Source organism: Geospiza fortis, unplaced genomic scaffold (assembly GCF_000277835.1).
Source record: "Geospiza fortis unplaced genomic scaffold, GeoFor_1.0 scaffold506, whole genome shotgun sequence".
In the NCBI taxonomy this organism is placed as follows: Eukaryota; Metazoa; Chordata; class Aves; order Passeriformes; family Thraupidae; genus Geospiza; species Geospiza fortis.
This window is the reverse complement of record NW_005054493.1, coordinates 102,501-122,512: the sequence shown is the minus strand read 5'-3', so window position 1 is coordinate 122,512 and position 20,012 is coordinate 102,501.

Below are 20,012 nucleotides of genomic sequence, written 5' to 3'. Positions count from 1 at the left end.
TAACAGCAGTTTAAAGCTACCAATTAGCTTGAACACTACTGAGCTCCTCTAAGCTTCTTACTCCCTGTATAGCCGATTGCTAAATGTTAAACATACAGAGGGTAACTGATCCTCTCCTTGCTCTCTGTCCCCGTCCTCCTGGGCTGTGCCCAGCCCGGCTCAGGGGACACAGCGTGCAAGATGTGCCTGTCAGGAGACATCAGCACCTTCTCAGATGGATCAGTGCCAGCAGCTTCCAATCAGGCAATCAGTGTGCAGTTGGTGGCCCAACAAGTGGAACCAGAAATCACAGCCCAGCCAAGGTGGGGACCGTACAAACCACGCAGGTGCGCCCTGCGCTCGGCCCGGCCTCCCCGCGCGCCCGCGAACAAGGGGCTCTTTGTGCAGCCTCGTAAATCTCATGACATCACCACTACAGAAGCTGCTGTCCCTGTAAAAAACCAATTTGGTTCCCAGGATAACTAAGATTTCAAATAACGTGCAGTTGCTTAAAGCCATGGCTGTGACCCTTCCTTTCCTTCTTATTCAGCTCTCGTTCCCTGCCCAGGACCACTCATCTTTGCTCCTGAATATTAAGTACATTTTTCTCTCACAGTTAAATTCCCACTTGGCCTACAAAACACTTTGGAATCTCAAAACAGAAATGGTTATTACAAACCTGTAGAGAGGATTATAAAAGATTACATGCCCCTATTACATAGCTGCCAAGTTCTGAGAAGGTTCTCAAGTGACACTTCTCCCCAAAGCAAGGAGAGGCTTTCGTGAGAGGTTTAGAAAGCAGAAAATGGAGAATAGCAGAAAAGTTAATTATTCATGGGAGAAAAAAAAAAGTCTGCAGTTTTTCCTCCTAATTTATGCATGGTCCTTTTCTTATCCAGCTCTATGCCCTTCACCTTGCTCTGTCCTCTGCAGTGCTTGCTCCCACCAACCCCTAATCTCGGTCTCACAGCCTCTTCAGCACCAGGCATCCAGAGTGGGCTATTCCCTCTTCATTCTTTATTTTTTGCAGCAGTGCAGGAAGAGGACAAAAGAAAAAATGTCCTGAACTTTAAAAGGACCTTGGTCCAAGGCAGCTGTGCAAAAAAAAAAAAAAAAAAACAAACCCAACAAAACAGTTTAAAAGCAAAAGCTGCTCAGTTCCTGCACATATTTTTGGGGCACACACACAAAAATGTACCAATGTACTAGGGGTCAAAATTAAAGATGTGTGGCACAAGCAGTGCACAGAGCTTGGCAAAAGCACCAACACCAAAGTTCACAGACTGCTTTTCCCCCCACCCTTGCCAAGGAGGCATCAGCCAGATGGCATTCATCTGTCACAGACCACTTTCAAAAGAGCAGGACCCTTCTGCTTCTTCCTGTCAAGGAGGGAGGTGTGGGAAGGGCAAAGGTAGGGAAGCATTTCTGCAGAGACAAGAGCCACAGGAAGGGAGCAGTGATGAGACAGTGCTCACAACAAGCTCCAGATGAACAACTGAGAACCAAGCAGGCTGCCTTTCCTTGCAGGCTGAACTACACCACGCAGGCTGTCTCTTTTAGAAGCTTTCACCTTTGCCTTTATTTCCAGAAAGCAGGTATTTTCATTGTCACTGATGTCACCCTATAAACTTCACTTCTCAGAGCAATGGCAGGATTGCTGAACTCCCCAGCTCTGAAACAGAAACACACCCTATGTTATCTCAAACCAACCCTCCCTGCATGTGGTGGCGCTCATGACAAGAAAGAATAAGGGAAAAATAAAGAATAATATATTTTAAAAACCCCACAAAGATCTCACATGATGCTTTAAACACTTGCTCACCCTGCCACCATTGCACAGCCAGTTGCTGATGTGCAATTTTAGCTATTTTCAGTCTGAATGTTTCTTGACTGTTTCTGGGTAGACACACAAGCTGTTAGGTGCCTCTTTTGGGTTTGGGCTTTTTCTTGCCTCAACAGACTATGGGGAAAAGAGAACTTGTGAGCACTGCTGCTGTCTCATAGAGGGAAGTTTATTTCCCTTGTCAAAGGGAGGGTTCACAGGACACTAAAATCTGCTGCAATAATGTGCATGTTTTTGCATATTTTGCAGGTCATTCAGGCATACAGGCTAAAGTTAGCTTTTGTATTTTAACCACTTAAAACAAATGACTAAGGGACCTCCTCAAGGGATTCAAATATCATGTACAAGCAGCCCTGCAGTACTCCCCCTGCTATTTAGACAGACCCACTCTGCTTCCTTCTAGCATCTTCAAAATGTTTTCAGAAGAACCTGGAACCACCAGGTTATTACACATGAATTTGTTGAGTTGACCTACTTAAAAGCAAAAGCACCAGAACACTCCTCATTAACATCTGAAAAGCCTTCCTGTATCTCAGTAAATCAACGCTAATATTCAAAAGATGGGACTTTTTTCATCATTTAATGATAATAACACAAAACTTTAGAGGAAGAAGACTGGGTCTTATAAAAGTGCAATGGGATCCTGAGCCATATTTACATTTATGCAAAGAGATGTCTTGTGGCAAATAACCTGAATCCCACATTTAATGCAGTATGGCAATGACCTGTAGTACCTCTTTCATCAGCTCTACCCTTTAACCTTCAGTTAGAGGTTATGTGAGGTTGCTTTCCCTGTGTAATTTAACCCAGCTACTCCACCTGGTTTAGGGAGGGAAACTGGCTTGGGAAGAAAAATCCCTTTTGGTTCAGCATAAGGAGGTCACCACCAAGATGGTCAAAGCAGGACACTGAGCTGCAGGCTGGCATCAGGGTCAGGAACCTCCTGACTCAGAGTGCTTTGCTCTCCTCTTTACCACACAGCGTCAGGATTGGCAAACCCAGCTTCATTTTGTTCCAAAATTCAGAACACAGAGGGTGATTTCTTTCTTCTTGCTTACTCTGCGTGATATTGCCCAGAGAAGCTGTGTGGAAGTTTCAAAAACCAGGCTGGGCAGGGCTTGGAGCAATCCAGTCTAGAGGAAGATGTCCTTGCCCACAGCAGAGGGTTGGAAATGGAGGATCCTTAAGATTCCATCCAACCCCAACCACTTTGTGGGGGAAGCCAGCTGTGAAAGAAAGGCAACACAGGAAGAAGTAACAGTGCCAGGCAGAGAACTGCAAGTGCTGAGCTAACCCTGTGCCAGGGGAAGGATGTTTCCTGCAGGCCAGCCTGGTTTGGACATTTTTGCCATGCTGAGCTCCAGGTTCCTGAGGTACCACCTGAACAGGTGGAGCAGGCTCCCCACCCTTTGGCAAACCCCAAGCAGCATGATTAATGTTTCCTTTGAGGATGGGCTGGCTAATTAAAAGGATCTGGAGGTAGGGTGCAGTATTTCAGGTATTCTTCAGCTGGGGTTTCCCTCTACTTAATGTTTCCTTCTCCTTCCAGTAGCTTAGGCTGTGATGAACAAAGGCCACATCCTTGCCCCAAACACTCACTACCCTTGAGCCCTCGCCTTCTCACTTTCTTCCTCCTTACTCTTGCTCTGTTGCTCAAAACTTGTCAAATATAAAGCTCATGAAGGCCAAACCTTTTGTTCTTCATTATATTCTTTTTAGCTGATTTGTATTTTCAAGCTGGATTTTTTTGGTATAAAAAATTATATTTTAATTTATATTTACATCTAATGCCTAAGCAGAAACATGCACTTGTTCCCAAATGTCCTCCCTTCTGTATGCTTTGCAAACTGACAGCACAGAGCTCCCAGGGCAAATCCAAGTCCCCTTCTATCTGAAAGGTACTCCTCTCCAAAATCTTAGAAGGAGAACACAAACTCAGCAAGGATAAATAATAACCAGTGGAGAGAAAATGTCTGTCCTACAGCAATGCTAAACAGAAATTTATAGGTCACAACCTTGCAGAAACAGGCCTGGTAACATCTAATTAGCAGTCCTGCTGAGCAATTACATCTCATAACAGTAAACCCAACCAGACTGGGGGAAAGGGAGAGGGGAATTTTTATAGAAACACAATAATTACAATATTTTGAAGAGATTTGCTTTATGTTGCTGTTTGGTGGGGATCCCCTCCCCAGTAGGAATAATCAACCCACACAAGTGAATTAATGAGTTATTACTGAATTACATTTCACTCCTATTGGGAAACAATTTAGAAGGGCAGCACAGATTTTTATTAATTATTTTATTTCTAAATTGAAATGCTAAGAATTCTGTTTGCTGCCAGAAGATGGGTGGAGGAGCCAAGGCAAGTTCACATACCCAGGAGACTATTAACTAGAACCAACTTGGACAATGCATTTGAGAAGCATTTCCTTCCAGCTACTGTAGAGAGCTGTCCTTAACATGCCTTTACTTAAGCAGCCAACTTTCCACCACTGAGTACAATGAGATTTCAAAACACACAAGAAATCAGAGTATAAACAGACACAAACATCCCACTTAGTGACATAACAAAAGAAAATCCAGGGCAAAAAGCTTGAGCTTCTCTATTTTGTGTCTTTCATAAAACAGCTTGGCATTTTACACAAACTCTGCTCCTCTTTTTTTTTTCTTTCTTTTTTTGACTTTTTTTTTTTGTGACATTATTAGCACAAAATACCTGGCTTAGCTGCCTAAGCAATGGTGCTCCTGACCAAAAAATTATTTCTGGGGGTTGAGGGATAAATCTCACCCAATATGGAATTGGAGGGATGGAGTTCCAGAGGAAACCGGCAGCTGAAAAGCAGGAATAAGGCAGCAGCAGCAGGGCCAGCAGGAAGGAGTGGTGAACTGGGCAGAGCTGGTCCCTGCCAGCAGCACAAAGCAAGAACATTGAAAATATGTATGAAGATCATGTCACAGAGAGCAGCAATGGCAAACAGATGAGAGGCAGCCCCAAAGAGTGAAAGAGTAAGGAGCAACTCCCTTTCTTCAAGAGTTTTAGTTTGCCAGAGACAGATGGTGCTGCTTCCACATGGTTAGAGCTGGATGGTACCCTACCCCCCAACCCCTGATGGATGTCAAGCTTATTTTTGTAAATCTCTGGTGATAAAAACCATCCATGGCGTCTTGCTCATTTCCCCCTCACTCCTTTGCCAAAAACTTCCAGCTCTGCTTTCCTTGCCACATCTAGCCTGGTACTATTTGTCCTGCTCTCAGTGACTAATGATGATTGTGCACATCCCTTGTCTTTGCAAAAGCCTTTTTTAACAAGAGCACAAGAACTGAAAACGGTACCTCAGTACCTGGGACCATTTTTGTTAGCCCTGAAGCAATCAGACACGATGATGAAAAGAAAAAAAAAATCTATTTTTTCCCCCCCAAACTCTCATGTGATTAAAATCCATTAAAATGCAAACAGACATGAATTTTATTTTATCCATCAGTGACCACACTTCACTGTCCCTGGGCTATGGCTGTCTCTTTGTGAATTCTCTGCACGTAAGAGCAGCCAAGCTCTAGGTTTAGGAGCAATCAATCTAGCAAACCTCACTAAATATATATGTGTGTGTATGTTTTATAATGATTTCCATTTTTCACGTTGATTTACATTGATCATTGGAAAGTACATTCAGCTTCATGTTTGCTTAGCTCTGAATAAACAAAGCGAAGGCTGTTGGGTATCCAAAGACAAATGAGACATTACAGATGTAGACAAAACCTATCATCACCCTGAAAGCATTTCTCTTTGAAATTATATAGCCATGCAGAAGTTATTCAGAGTGGAGATTGCTGTTTGTGTTTTTAATTCAGGCTGGGCCTGTTGGGGGCAGGGAAGGAGTCTGATGAGCCTCTCTGCTGTCACTTTCTCCCTCCTGCATACCTGATAATTCAGAAATGTCTGACTCTCTAAAGATGTTTTTTCTTTCCCTTGCATTAAGTAGTTTCCACTTCTCGGGATAGGTCTCCTTAGGTCCATATGTCTCATTGCATTTACAACACACCCACCTGGATTTTTACCATTAGAATTACAATGAGCACATCAGCATCCATTTGAACAGGCAATTCCACATCAAGCACAACCATGCAAATCCAGCACAGTTAGTGCCCCAGCTGGCTTCACATGGCACAGGAGTATTTCTTTCTCATCTGCAGCCCTTGTCCCCTTTTGCAGATAAAACCTCCCTGTTTCAGGGCTGTGTTGGAAATGATAGTTTCCACAGTAACAGTAGGAAGGTGTCAGAAGTCTGGGTACAAATGCTGCACAGCACAGCCAGGCTCCTGCATTTGGTGGCTGCTGGCTCTGCAAGATGCTACATATGCACCCAATACATTGCTTTGGTTCCTGTGCAAACAGAACTTTTTCAATTAGTGTGTTTGAGCCATTCATGTCTTTTGTCAAAGCAACTCAAAACTCCTGTTCTACACATATAATTCCCCCAGAAAAAATAACAATGCGTTTTACAATTATATTTAAGGGCCTTCACTTCTCTTTATAGGCATGAAGCATTGACAGAAAACTCAAAAGAAACTCCACAATGAAGAAGGGAAAATAGATTTCCTGGAAAGAAGCCTTCCCCTTTTAGAGTATATCCAAGCAGGAGCTGAGGAATTGCCATTATAATGAGCTCCTTGGGCAGGTTTGGTGGCAGCCTCCTCCCTGCTGCTGTGGGTCCAGCAGCTGAAAATACCTTGTTAGCACACCTAAAGCAGTGAACACAGCAGCCACAGCAGTGTCTGTGTGGGGAGGGGACAACAGAATTAGCAGAGCTGTGTTGGGTATGAACATAACACCCCACAGCAGCCCCAGCTCCCCAGCCCTGGCCTGTGCTCAGCAGCACTTGAGTGTGTAGGAGGGTACCAGCCTGATTTTGCATTTTTCAGGATTTGTCTCTGCACTGCCAAGATGTAGAAAACTTTGCATCACCTTTTCCTGACATGTCTTGGTTTGCTCTTTCCTTAGTATTAATCACACAGACTGATTGTGCTGAAGTACCAGGGAGACTGCCACAGGAGTTTTCTTGAGATTATGTGGTAGCAAGAAAAGATACAAAAAAGACATAGAAAAGATATACAAACCTCTTGATGCCCAACGCCACAAAGGCACAAGGGTCTCACCTGCCAGGGTATCAACACTCTCCTAGATGCCCTGTGCTGTCAACCAACTCTTCTGGACTGAAAGGCTTTTACCAACACAGGTCAGCCCTAACACTGTTTTACCATAAAGAGCCAAATTATCACATGACAGTTGCATATGCAAGTGGGGGTGGGAGTCACAGTTGGAAATAATGAAAACCAAAACCAAGACAATTTGTCTCTGCCACAAAAGATTGAACACTTATCCCTTCCTTCCCCACTCCTTTTCAAAACTTCATCCCAATTTCTGTAAGAGTAAGTCTCAGTATCATTTAAATACTATCTCAATAAAGGAACAGGCTATCATACAAGACATCAGTGGCTTGAACCACACATTTTATCAGCTACAGGAGGGCTGACAGGAAACCTACAAATAAACCACAGTGCAGCCAGAATCCTCCCCTTGCTGAGCACCACGCGCTCAGCCAGCCCAGCCTGCACAGGCAGCACCACAGTACATCAGGCATGCAAGGATTCACTGCTTCACAAAGCTGGCAGAGGAAATGGTGACTGAGAGAGGCTATTTATACAGGACACAGCCAAAATAGCCCATCAGTAATGTTAAAAAAAGCCCTGCGTGAGTGGAGATAACTGAAGGCAACTGGGAGCTGTTTGGATCTGTGTGTTCACCTTCTTCCCTTTACAGGCAGTTCTCTCAGGGCCACTGCCGGGATCTGTGCTGCCCACAAAGCCTCTTCTTGTGTTACAAGTGCAGTCAGAACTAATAGGAGAGAGAAGGTAGATGGAGACACACTGCAAGAGTTTGGCAGATTTTTTTGTAGTACTGTGTCAAAACCTGCCAAACCTGCCTGCCAAAGCATCTGTGTCACTAAATGACTGTTAGAGGAAAATTGCTTTTAAGAGTATCTACATCAAAAGGGCTACTGTTTTTTCTATGAAAATGGGTTGTAAATTCATAGGTGTAAGCAGAAGAAAACCAACAGCCATTCATCTGAGATGAGTGAGGTGCAGCTAAGACTCTGACCATACAATCATCACAGAAATGTCTGATAGTCTCAGAAGATTTTACTTGGGATCAGTCAGAATAAGGGATACAGGAAAGCTCCCAGGAAAGAAAGTTTTATAGTTTTTAAAGTTTTATTTATATATGTAAAACATGCAAAAGCAGCTAAAGTCAGACATAAAATGAGTAAGCAGTTCTGCTTACAACTTGCCATTGGACTTGACAGAGTACCTTCTTGCACCTTTTAGAATGAGGGATTTGTCTTTGGCAAGGAAGGGCAAAAAGAATAAGAGATCTTTGCACAATTAACAAACCTCAGGAACTAGAATTCAAACCTCAAAAAGACACATAATTCTGATCCCTTAAATCTCAAACCTACAGACAGCATCAATAGCAATGTGTGGTGATAGCTGACAGAAATAAATGCATTTGACTGCAGCAGTGGCTTTGCTCACTCCTGTTCTCACACATCACTGTCACTCATCTGGCTCCTCTCTGCAGCAGTTTCCAGACAAGTGGTTTTTCACAGAACCATAGAACCCCAGAATGGTTTGGATTGAAAGGGACCTTACAGATCATTTTGTTCCACCCCCTGCCATGGGCAGGGACACCTTTGACTAGACCAGGTTGCTCCAAGCCCTGATCGGGCCATGGATGCGCCCAGAGATGGGGCAGCCACAGGTTGTCTGGGCACCTTGTGCCAGAGCCTCACCACCCTCACAGCGAAGAGTCTCTTCTGAATATGGAAACCAAATCCCCCCTCTTTGAGTTTAAAACCTTAACCTCATATCCTATTACTACATGTCCTTACTAAATTCCCATGTTTTGAGAAAGATCTATACTAAACACACAGATTGAAATGACCAACTTATTCCCCACAAGGCACAAAGACAGGGAATGCCTTCTCTCCAAAACATTTAAGAAGCTATTTTGGTAATTTTTCCCTATCACCTTCTCTGTAGGAAATATTTTTTAACTTCATTTGAACAAGCAGTCCCGTAAGTTGTAAAAAGCTCTCTCACCCACGGAAGAGCAGATGTTGAGCTTCAGCTTTCCTCAGAGAAAGAGGAAAGGAGAGACAGTTGGTTTCGATGCTAACATGTCAAGAGTTTCATGCATTAGCCTATTGTTTACATAAACAGCTTCCTTTAAACAAGTGATGTTTTACAGGATTATGAAGTATTTATTTCAGAAGAGTCTAAAGAGTCTCTTGAGTAACTACCCCAGAGAAAGTATCACCACAGAAAGCATAAGGCTAAATGATAATACAAGTTAATTAGTTAAAGCAGGCAATCAAGTAACTCTATAGCAAAGTAATGGGATAAATAAGTGCACAGAGATAATCTTGCACATGTTTACTTCTAAAATGCCATTGCTTTGAGTCCTAAATCACATACTGTTAGCACTGCAAATCTGCACCATTCGTTATTTGGAAAAAAACCAAAGGCCTAAAACCCAAATACTTTCCTCTGGGTTTGTTATTTTAAGGAAAAAAGGGTCAATGTGCCTCGGAAGCGCTCGCTCTGTGAGCACGCAGGCAATTCTCATCTTGCGCCAAGCTCCATCACGGGCAGCGTCTGTGCAAATGCAAACCAGGGAGCTTTGCCTGGAGAAGTTACCCTCTCACTGCAGGCCCCAAATGTGTGTGTGTCAGGAAGAGTTAAGGCTCCCATTTCCAGTGTCAAATAAGCTTAGCTGGAACTGAACCACTGGGTACACTTCCCTTTTCTGTACCCTCTGGCAGCTGCAATTTAGGGCTGTCTTTAAGAACGCAGACTTTTGAGAAGAGTCTAACACAGTTTCTTTCACACTTCCCAAGCCTGGGCTTGCTGACCCCTCAAGGCAATTGGCAAGGACCAGTCTGGGCCCCTCCTGGGCTGTGGGGCAGGTGCTGACATTCCTCAGACAGCCCTGGGCTGTGAGCATCTCCCGCTGCCCTCCAGGACATCCTTCCCTGTTGGGTCTCACAGCTCAAGCTTCTCTTTCTGGAGACTCCACAGCTGGAACACAGAGCTTTGTCAGAAGCTCCAAACCCGCCTGCTCCAGACATAGCTTCTCCTTTGGAAAGCAAAGACTGTTTTTCCTCCTCCAGCCACCTCTTTTCGACCCCGTCTGGCCTGTTATCAAAGGAAAAGCTTCTCCCACCAAAACCCCAGAGCTTTACTTCACCAGGAGTCTTTTCTCCTAATCTCCACACTTCCACTCTTTGGCTGCCTCTGAGAAAGCTGCATCTCTTCAAAGGCCTCTCTCCCTGCTAAGAAAACACGGGAGACAAGACGTCTCCAGGACACGATTACCCTCTCCTCAGATAACTCCCATGCAATAATTTCTCATGATCAAGGTAATCATAGATAATATTCCTGCATGCACCAGCTGTCAGACTGCTCTGCACAAGCAGCACAAAGTACAGCATCCCAACAGTCCCACAGATACAGGCCACAAAAATGGCAAAAAGGAACATAACACCCTGCCAGTCACTTGCCATGATTTCATGAGTCAGAAAAGAGCTCTTACAAATATAAATATCCTCATTCATCCCACTGAATGTGAATTTTTGGATTCTGACAAAGTGGTGTGGGGATTAAATACATGAAAATCACTGGTCAACACTGAAATGACTGCAGCTACTTGCATAGAGACGTTGTCCGTTAAGTGGAATTAAAATCAGATCAGCATAATTTTATTGGCTTCAGATATTACAGCTAATTATCTTGTGTTGTGTTCATAAATATTCAGCTGTGCAGCATTAGCCTATAGCCCACATTAAATATTATAGTGGCTGGGATGAACCAGGCAGAAGGAAGTAGTGGGGAGGGATGTTTAAATGATGCTTAAAGCTGTCAAATGCCAGAAATGTTCCCTGTGCATCCCCAGATCCCTGTAATTTCAAATATACCATGTTACCATAGCATTTACTACCATAAGACCCCATTACAGTTTAAAAAAGAGAGAGAAACCAGGCAGCAATGTGTTATTTTTGTATTTATAACTACACAATTATTTTAATATTTATAACTACAAAAAACTGCAGTTTAATACAACGAGGGATTTTGTACAAGCAGCTATCTTGAATCTGGTCTGATAATTAAAAGTGCTGGAGTTTGAACATTAAGACTACACCTTTCCACAACAACATCAGGTTTCACAGCACAAGGCATTTGAACAGCACTTAAAGGAACACTTGAATAAGCTCAATTGTGTAAAACTTCCCTAATAAAAACCCCACCAAAAATAAACTACTTAAGAGCAAGAGAGATTTGGGAGTGGAGGAACATGAGTCAGTAGAAGGGCTTCTAAAATGAGCAAGTGGTTTTAAAAACATGAATACCGAAAAGCTGCTCCAATGAGTAATAAATACTGAATTCCTACTCAGGAAGAAACAGCTTTGTATTTTGGGAATTGCTGAAAGAAGCTAAACAGGGAACTGCCTTGGTTTTGAGTTATAAATGGGAAAATACAAATCTCTAGATAAGTTTATATGGAAATATGTATGAAATGTAATTTAATAAACCTACAGTGTAAAGATCTTAAAGAGGGCATAGAGTTCAAATTACTTTAGTGAATTATAAAAAAACCCAAGCACTTCTAGAAAAGCAAGGATATAAGATATTCCCTCACTCAAGGCACAAAAATCCTCTTTAAAATGAATGAAAGCTTGAAATCAAAATTAAAAGACCCAAGAAACATATCTTTATCCAGGTGACAAAAGAGAAGGAAGGAATTCTGAAGAACTGTCTTTATAAAAACATTAACAAGAGAGTGATTGTGAAAACCAAACACACACTAAGTAAAAGAACCCAGTGTTTACCCTCACCCCCTCAAACCAAACCAGAGATACCCAGGGAAGATATAGGTAAGGCATTCTACCGGAGGATTATTTTGTCATCAGTCTACAATTAAACACACATCACCCTGAGATCCAGATAAGCAACAGTGAAATAAATGTTATCTGAGAACTCTCTCACAAACCCATTCTCAAGAGTGTGAAAGGATCACTGGTATTACTCAGAAATAATAAGAACAGGTGCAGCTGCTCACCCACAACCCTGCACCCAAGGCTTTGTCTGCATAGCTCCTTCCTTATCTTCTTCTTTCTAGCCATATCATGGTATGTTCTCAATCAACAAGTTTATCAGAACAACACTTCTCCTTCCTCAAGCTAACATATTTACTAGAAATTAATATGATCTTAGATTTCTTAAGTAGTAAATTGGTGGATTAAGCCTTTTCCTGACCCAGAGATGGGGCAACTGAGAGGGGTTTTAAAATATTTTATTCTATTTTCAGTCTCACGAGAAGGGTGAGATGTTATAATTCAGGCTATTACCATCAGAAGACAACTACTTCCTAATTACAATGCACTAAAAGTGTTAAATAATAGTAGTAAATAAATAGTAATAATAAATAAATAGTAATAATATATATATTACATATATATATATATACTTATAGTAATATTACTACAAATAGTAATATAATAATAGTGAGTATAAGACCTTTTACCTTCAGGTCTTGCACATGCCAAGGGAAACGCTGGTTCCAAATGCCTGGCTCTAGGAGTGGTTAGAAATCAGCAGATATGCACCAAAATCACTTCATTCACACCCAAAGCCAGCCCAGGCTGCTCCTGGGAAAGCCCACACAGCACACGAGGAAAGAGCTCTGCTGTTCCTTCTGAGTGCCCACTCCAGCTGTGCCCTCCTCCCCAGAGCCACCCTGCAGGGGGATGCAGAATGTCTGCCATGCACTCTGGGGAGGTTCTGCATCCAGCCAAGGCTCTGGGCAGAGCCAAAGGACGCAGCTCTCCCGGGGTTCAGCATCCTCTCATCGCCTAAGAGGATGAGGGAGTCCATCCAGGAGGGAATTGCACAGCCAAGAACTGATGAAACAGTGTCTGAACATGCTTCCTAGACTGTGAGACCAACTGGAAAATATTTACCCAGATCTTGTTTTTTCTTTTCTTTTTAAATCCCACTTCCCTCTTCGAGTTGCCATAAAAACAACTGGTCCTCTTTTAGGAGTTAAGCATTTCCTGAAGAAGGGAACCATTCTGCCATTCTGGCACAGAGATGAAGCAAAACACAAGAGGCCAGGCAAGCATTAGAAGGAAGACAAACTTTTAAAAAAGTTGATAATCTCCAAGTATTTCAGAGGAAAGTGGAAATACTTTTAATTGAGTGAGGCTGTGGAAGTAGAGGACTTTGTGGACAGAACGTGCACCCCTGGGTTCTCCTGGTCCAAGTCCAAAGTGTGCCTCTCCCACTGTGTATTTCACAACACAGAAAAGGTCTCTTGGGTTTCAGTCCTTGTGACAAGAATTTCTGTCCAAACAGACATTTCCTGGGGCACTTTTGATCAAGCTTTTCAGTGTAAAGCTGTTTGCATACTTTGGAGAAACCCCATGTCTCACACCATCCTGTGGTTAGGTTGAGTGCCTGAGCACTTTTACCACAGATCTCAGCTGCATGAGGATTACCAAGTTCTGCTTCTTGAGGAGAGGAAAACATCCCTTTTCTTGGATTTTTCCTTGAACAGTAAACAGGACTATAGGCGTGGAAAGACACCCTCTGCCCACCCAAGCAGAAAACAGTCAGTGGACAATTCAGTGACCCCCACTGGATTAAACTGGTGTGTTTTTTGGAAGAACACAAGATTTGATCCCTTCTGAGCATCTAGATTGTGGTTGAAGAATATGACAGATGGACATTTCTCTCACCCCTTTTATCTTCAAGTCACCTCCCTCAGACCTCAGCTGTAAACCCCAGGAGCTCACAAGTTTTACCACTGTTTTAGCAGCTCTCAGCCTGCAGCCTTGCACAGGGCAGGAGCCTCTGCCCAGCAGCTCCAGCTACTTATGGCCCAGGCAGCACTTCTTTAAGGAAAAATAAAACCAGTGGAGAGCAATTAGTTGTCCTCTGACTGTATATCCCACACAGCTGCAGCTCTTACAGGGTGAGCTAGTTCTGTTAAACACAAGCTGTCATCCACCTGAGGTATCAGAGATAGAATGTTTGTGATGGCAAAGGGTGAAAAGAAACCCCATGGAGGCATTTGTCCATCCCACCAAAAGCTCTGTTTTCCTGTGAAGTGGCCCAAGCAGGACCTGGCTGTTGCAAGTGATTTTATGGGTGACTTCATCAAACTTATTTCCCCAAACACCTTCTCAGCTACAATTTCCTCCCTCGAGAGAGTTTGACTTTTAATCTAGAGACCCATTGTTTTTCTCTCAGTTCCTGAATTGTGACTCCCTTTGCAAAACCAGTTTTGGCAGGCTCAGACAGAGGTTTGGCCCACCCAAGAAAGAGCCAAAAGGCTCTGTCACTGTCCCATAAATGACATGAAGTATTTACCAAGTGGTGCCTTCTCACAAATAATCCTTTTCCTTTGTTTACTTTACACACTACTAAAAAGCAAAGCATCCCAATAACAGACTGGCAATACTTGTGAATTATGAGAGAACCATTTGGTATCAAAGAGCACTAAAACAGAGGAAAGAAGAATGCTCAGCCCTTCATACACTATGGCATTTTGATCCAAATGCTCATATCACATAGAATACCTTCCCAGAAGGTCTCAACAACAGTGAGAGCCTGTAGTAGAAACTTTTGATCCTAATTTGAATAAATACAGAGAAAAAACCCAACTAACTCCTTAATTAGAAGACTTCAACAGAAAAGAAAAAGAAGAAAAGTACTTCTGTTACTTTCTTTTACCTCCTATGTGTTCCACGCAATTCATTAAGCATCATCAAGCCAAATTTCTATTGAAAAAGGTCTTGGAGAAATGAACCAGTGACTGTAAATAAATAGGCTTGAACAGATATAGTCCTTCGTAGTTATTTCTTGGTTTTGGTCATTTGTTTTTGTTTTAAAGCAACATGACAGCTTCCAATGGCAAACACAAGCCTGTCAGGGACATTTCACTGGGACTGAAAGACTGAACACCCCTGCAGACACAGTATATATATCTTCTTTCACTACTACTACTGAATTTTTTGGAATACTGATGACTTGTCCAGCACCCTCAACCATACCCAGATATTATCAGGTTTTTAATATGATAATCTGGAGGACTCTGGAAAGTGGTGAGGTTTTGGGGAGAAGGAAAGTTTAAATTTGTAATAAAACCCAGAATAAAGTTTGTGGATTTTTTTCCAGGCATCATCAGTTACTGGGTTCAAGCTGGGTAGCCCACTAGAAAGTTTCAGAAAAGCCTGAGAAAAAAGGCAAGTTTATCCTCTTTTTCCTCCACCCTGCCTTAAGAGTGTTATCAGCGGGGTAGATGTAAATGAAATCTCAGACTGGCATCTTGCTGACCTCAATCCCAGCTGGCTAAACCCTTGCAACATGCCTGCCCTTGGCATCTACCAGAGAGCAGACACCAATCCAGCTGCTTGATTACGAAATGGAGAATCTGGTATGAGGAACTAGATCCATTCCACTGTCTGGAGCTCTGTTTAAAAGACAGCTTAATTTCTCTCTCTCCTTGGTACTTCATTGACAGGAGCAGGCTTGACATCTCAATCAGGACAGCACAACACCACAGAGGATAGATACTGTGCCTGCAGGACTGCATATACCATACACTTGAGAAGGAAATGCTACTGCTACCACCAGGTGATGCTTGTTTTAAAGAGACCTCTGAATTTTAAAGCACACACTGAAACATGTCATACCACTTCCTTATCAGGAAAGGACCTTTTTTTCAGTTGCTTTTTTAGAAGTTCAGATAGAACATCAGAGCATCACTGTCATGTTAATAAAGACAAGTTATAAAACAGTTTAAACAACTATCGTGTGTCTCTCTACACTCACCTGTTACACACACAGAACCAAACAAAAGTGAACTCATTACCTGGACTCAAAACAATTGGATTGTCCTCTGTCTTCCCTTCAGTTATGGGCTCCCCTTTGCGACTCATGATCTTTGCCAAGCCACTTGAGAGGGAGGAGAAGATGCCCTGGATGAAGTAGCCCTGGGGCTCGGCGGGCAGGGACGGCGGCGCGGCCCCGCTGCCGTGGGGCTCGGACAGCGAGCGGCTGAAGGGAACCCGCAGCGGCCTGCTCCTTGCTGGGAAGGGTGCCTCAGGTGGGTCCTCCTGGACATTGTCAGCACTGGGAGCATCCATGCTCGCAGAACTTTTGCCAAGACTTGGGTCACTGCATTCCCCTTTCAAACTGGAGGAGTCTGCTCTTCTGCTCGCCCTCCAGGGAGGCCAAGGATGAGTTTGCCACCTGTATGCTCCAAGAGGTTTCTCTGAGTCAAAACTCATCTGTTTATTCAACTTCTTGCTTTTCATTCGGTGGTACCAGTGACAGTCCTTCAAGGCAGCTGTGCCAGCATCTTGTTCTGACAAAAATCTTCTGAAGGTCCTGGGAGAAAGACTATGATGCTTTTTGAAAGCACTCATTTTCCACCCTTTGGATTTGACTCTTCACTTACATTCCTCATTGCTTAGTAGTCACGTAGCTGTAGTTCCTCACTCACCATTTTACATCCCCAGTTACTTTGTTCATGGCTGTGAACTGCAGAACAGCAGAGGCTCTCCCTGAAGACCTTGAGCACCAATCCCAGAACCAGGTATTCCTATATCTCCACAAGAAGGACGTGCCCTCACCTGTAGCACACCAACTTCTAACAGCACACAAAGCTTTGCTGAGCTTGCTATCGCTTCCTGGGCTGTCACATTTTCTGCAGCAAGCTCTCAGGAAATGACTAAAAGAGCCCAGAAATGAAAACCCACAGTGCTGTTCTGTACCAATCACACTTCACTTTTTTTCAGTCTACATTAAAGATTTGGTTTAAAAAAAAAAAGGAATGCAAAAGTACTTTGCTCTAGAGACACAGCAACGTCTCAGAAAAGCGCTGAAAAATTGCAGTACTCAACTAAGAGTCATGCACGTGTTCTTCAGTTAAGTAGCAAAGTATATTAATATATATAGTTAAGTATAAAGTTTCTCATTACCACAGGTATGTTGTATCACTTAAGAGTACCTCAGAGCTGCCTTTTAGAGAAAGGTAATACAGACAGATTTATCAGACTCGAGACAGATTTATCAGAATTGTGCTGGAAGCATGAGACAGGAAAGCAAAGAGGAGGAATGGAGGAAGGAGAACAAACCCTGCAACTCAATGCAGTGAGAGTGTAAATACACTGAAGGGAAATAAGTAAAGAGGAGGAGAGAAGGGTGGGTGGGACTTCACCAAACACAGACCAGAGGCATGGCAAACAGAACAGGGCAGCAGGAAGATAGTCCTTTTTCTCCTCCCCCTTTCTTCCCTTTTTAACAGCAGAATAGGGGATTATTTTTCATAAATCTTGTTGCAATAAATGAGATGGAAAAAATAGTCCTATCTGCTTAACCAAGAGGAAAAAACCCTCTTGCTTTCACTACAATTTAAGAAACAGCTGACCATTCTAAAATCTCATAAAGAAAATATCCACTGGTGAACAAAGAGCACGCTTGCCAAGTTTTAGACCAGAACACTTAAATCTCAAGTCTACACAAATCCCTGAAAATAGGGGGTTTATAATGGAAATGCTGACACACCCTTGGCAATAAAGTAACAATGAAAACTACTCCTCTGGTTAAATAAAATGATAATCTGGTCTGGCAGACCAATAAAGCTTAACTGACCCACTATGGGATCCCTCCTTTAAGCTAGGCTGCATTCTTCAGCCAAAGTACATTCCTGACAGCTGCAGATGCAAAAACGTCCTTACTTCTGTGTATATGTGGGAAAGGGTACCACTGCTCCCTAGAACAGAGAGGGAGTTACCCTAAAGCCTTCTCCAAATCAAAAAATAATTACTCAGTAGCAAATCAGACTTTTCAATGATAAACAACAGAAGCAACTAGCTAAAAATGACTGTATTTAAAAAGTCACAACAAATAACCCCAGAAAGAGAAACAGCTCAGACACTGCAATGCAATTTCTGCATCATATAATGATGCTGCCTCTTGTGCTTTGTCAACATCACGCTGCTCAGAACAGAAGTCTGGAATGACAAAATGTACCTATACCACACCTCTGCTACAATTTCCATGCAGAGCAATCAAAGAAGCACAAGCAGTGAACACACAGATAACTCCCGTGAAAATGAGACACGGACTTCACCAGAAGGTAGTTAGCTGGCTTTTGTCTTCTGCTTCTTGATCCCAAGGGTTGCTGATCACCTTTGGTTGCAGCCCATGTGGCCCGATGGACTCACAGAGATTCTTTAAAGGAACTTCTGACTTGACCCTCATCTATTGCTGGTGGCTGTTCTCCTCCTCACCCAGAGGTCACAGGTGTCTATGTTTTCAAGACTGAGGCAAAACCAGAAGCACTGAGAACCCCAGGGTTTTTTTAGGTCTACAGTTACTGGGTCCCTCACCCCTTTCAGCAATGGGTTCTCCTTCTCCTTGTTGAGTCTTTTGCTGCTCATGTGGCAGCAGTGCTTTGGCCAGAATGAGGCAGGCTGGTAAAGCAGGCTTTGTGGAACGTCAGGAGCACGAATAAATCCGACGGATGATGATGTGGTTGACGCCAGTGGCACAAGCCATAATCAGCAGGGAAAGCTGAGAATGTGAGGCAGGTTTCTGGTCAGCTCTGCAAGCTGGGTTTGCACAAGTTTCCACTAACACATTGACATCTCCTTGGGGCTGGGAGCACAGAAGGGCAGGAGAGGACAGAAAATGCAGACAGACGGTGCAGGAGCTGAAACCCTCCTGGGGTTGCTTGCTGTGGATTTTTAGTGTGCTTTGTAACTCCTGCTGATCTCTGCCAGGCTGGGCACCCACACAGACTTTTGAAACAGCCCTTGGAGAGCCCTTACCTGCCCTGTTGGAACACTTGGTACCCCTGAGGAATGACTCAGCTTGGATAACATGACCCCAGCAGCACCAGGGCAGGGATTTAGCACAAGAGCACTCTGGACAGGACAGAACTTCAGGCAAGACACCAGTCTCTGCATGAGGACAGAGATGATCTCCAGGATTCTCCCCTCCTTTTCCACCACCATCCTGTGGACACCTGACTGTACAGAAAGATCCCTCCATGCCCTTCCCAATACAGCTGGCATGGCATTGATCACTGACTCACACAGACCACCCATTTCAGCAAGGGAACTCACAGAAAGATTACCCACGTCTCCAGTTACAGCACAAAGCAACGTGCAAAACCAGTTATGGGTTAACTGCTACTCAAAGCTATTTTTATTGGTGTGGCCAGGGGTTGGACCACAGCTCTGTACAGACCTAACAACACAAGAGAAAGGCTTCAATAAGCACTCTACATGAAGCCCAATAACATCAAAGTCACAGTTTAGTTTAAGTCTGAATAATATTGAGAAGGCTTTTTACTTTTTTTTTACTTCTGGTTTCACTTTTATTTCATGTTACCACTGCTCAGAAGAACACATTGTGTGATCAAAGGAACGTTATCCTTGGCCTAGCTGAGGTTTCACAGTGTACTCTAGAGAGGGTAAAAGGGTTTTTCTCAAAGTGCTTCCAAAAAGGCAGACAAGGTTTACATGTTTATTAACACAAAAACACTGATAGACAAGTTTGCTTAGTCTACCAATAAGACAATTCTTTAAAACAGCTAACTCAAAAATTTTAGCCTGGGCTTCGAGTCAAACTGATCTCTCCCTTCCTTACACACATCAGCAGCAGCAATGATGATGTTCAAAAAACCCCTTTGTCTACACAAAGTTAAAATTTGTCTCAAGTGGCTCCAGCATTTCTCGTGTCCACAGAACATGCAGTGAGTAATCCAGAAGGCAGAACTTTCTCCTTGATCCCCAGGCCAGCTATTCAGGCTCCAGCCCAGTCCTCCCAGAGCAGCAGCTTATCCTGGGAAGCATTTCCCAGTCTCAGTATCACAAAGAAATCAGCTTACAGCAGCGACTGCCACTGTATTAGTGATGTGAGATCCCAGCCATACTGAGCCTCCCACGCAGCTGTCAGCAGGTAAAATAATGTCAGGGGAAGAAATGAGTTTGTCAATTAAGTTGAGAAAATTTGAAATATTTTTACTCTTGTTTTTAATACCAACTGCCTACAAACG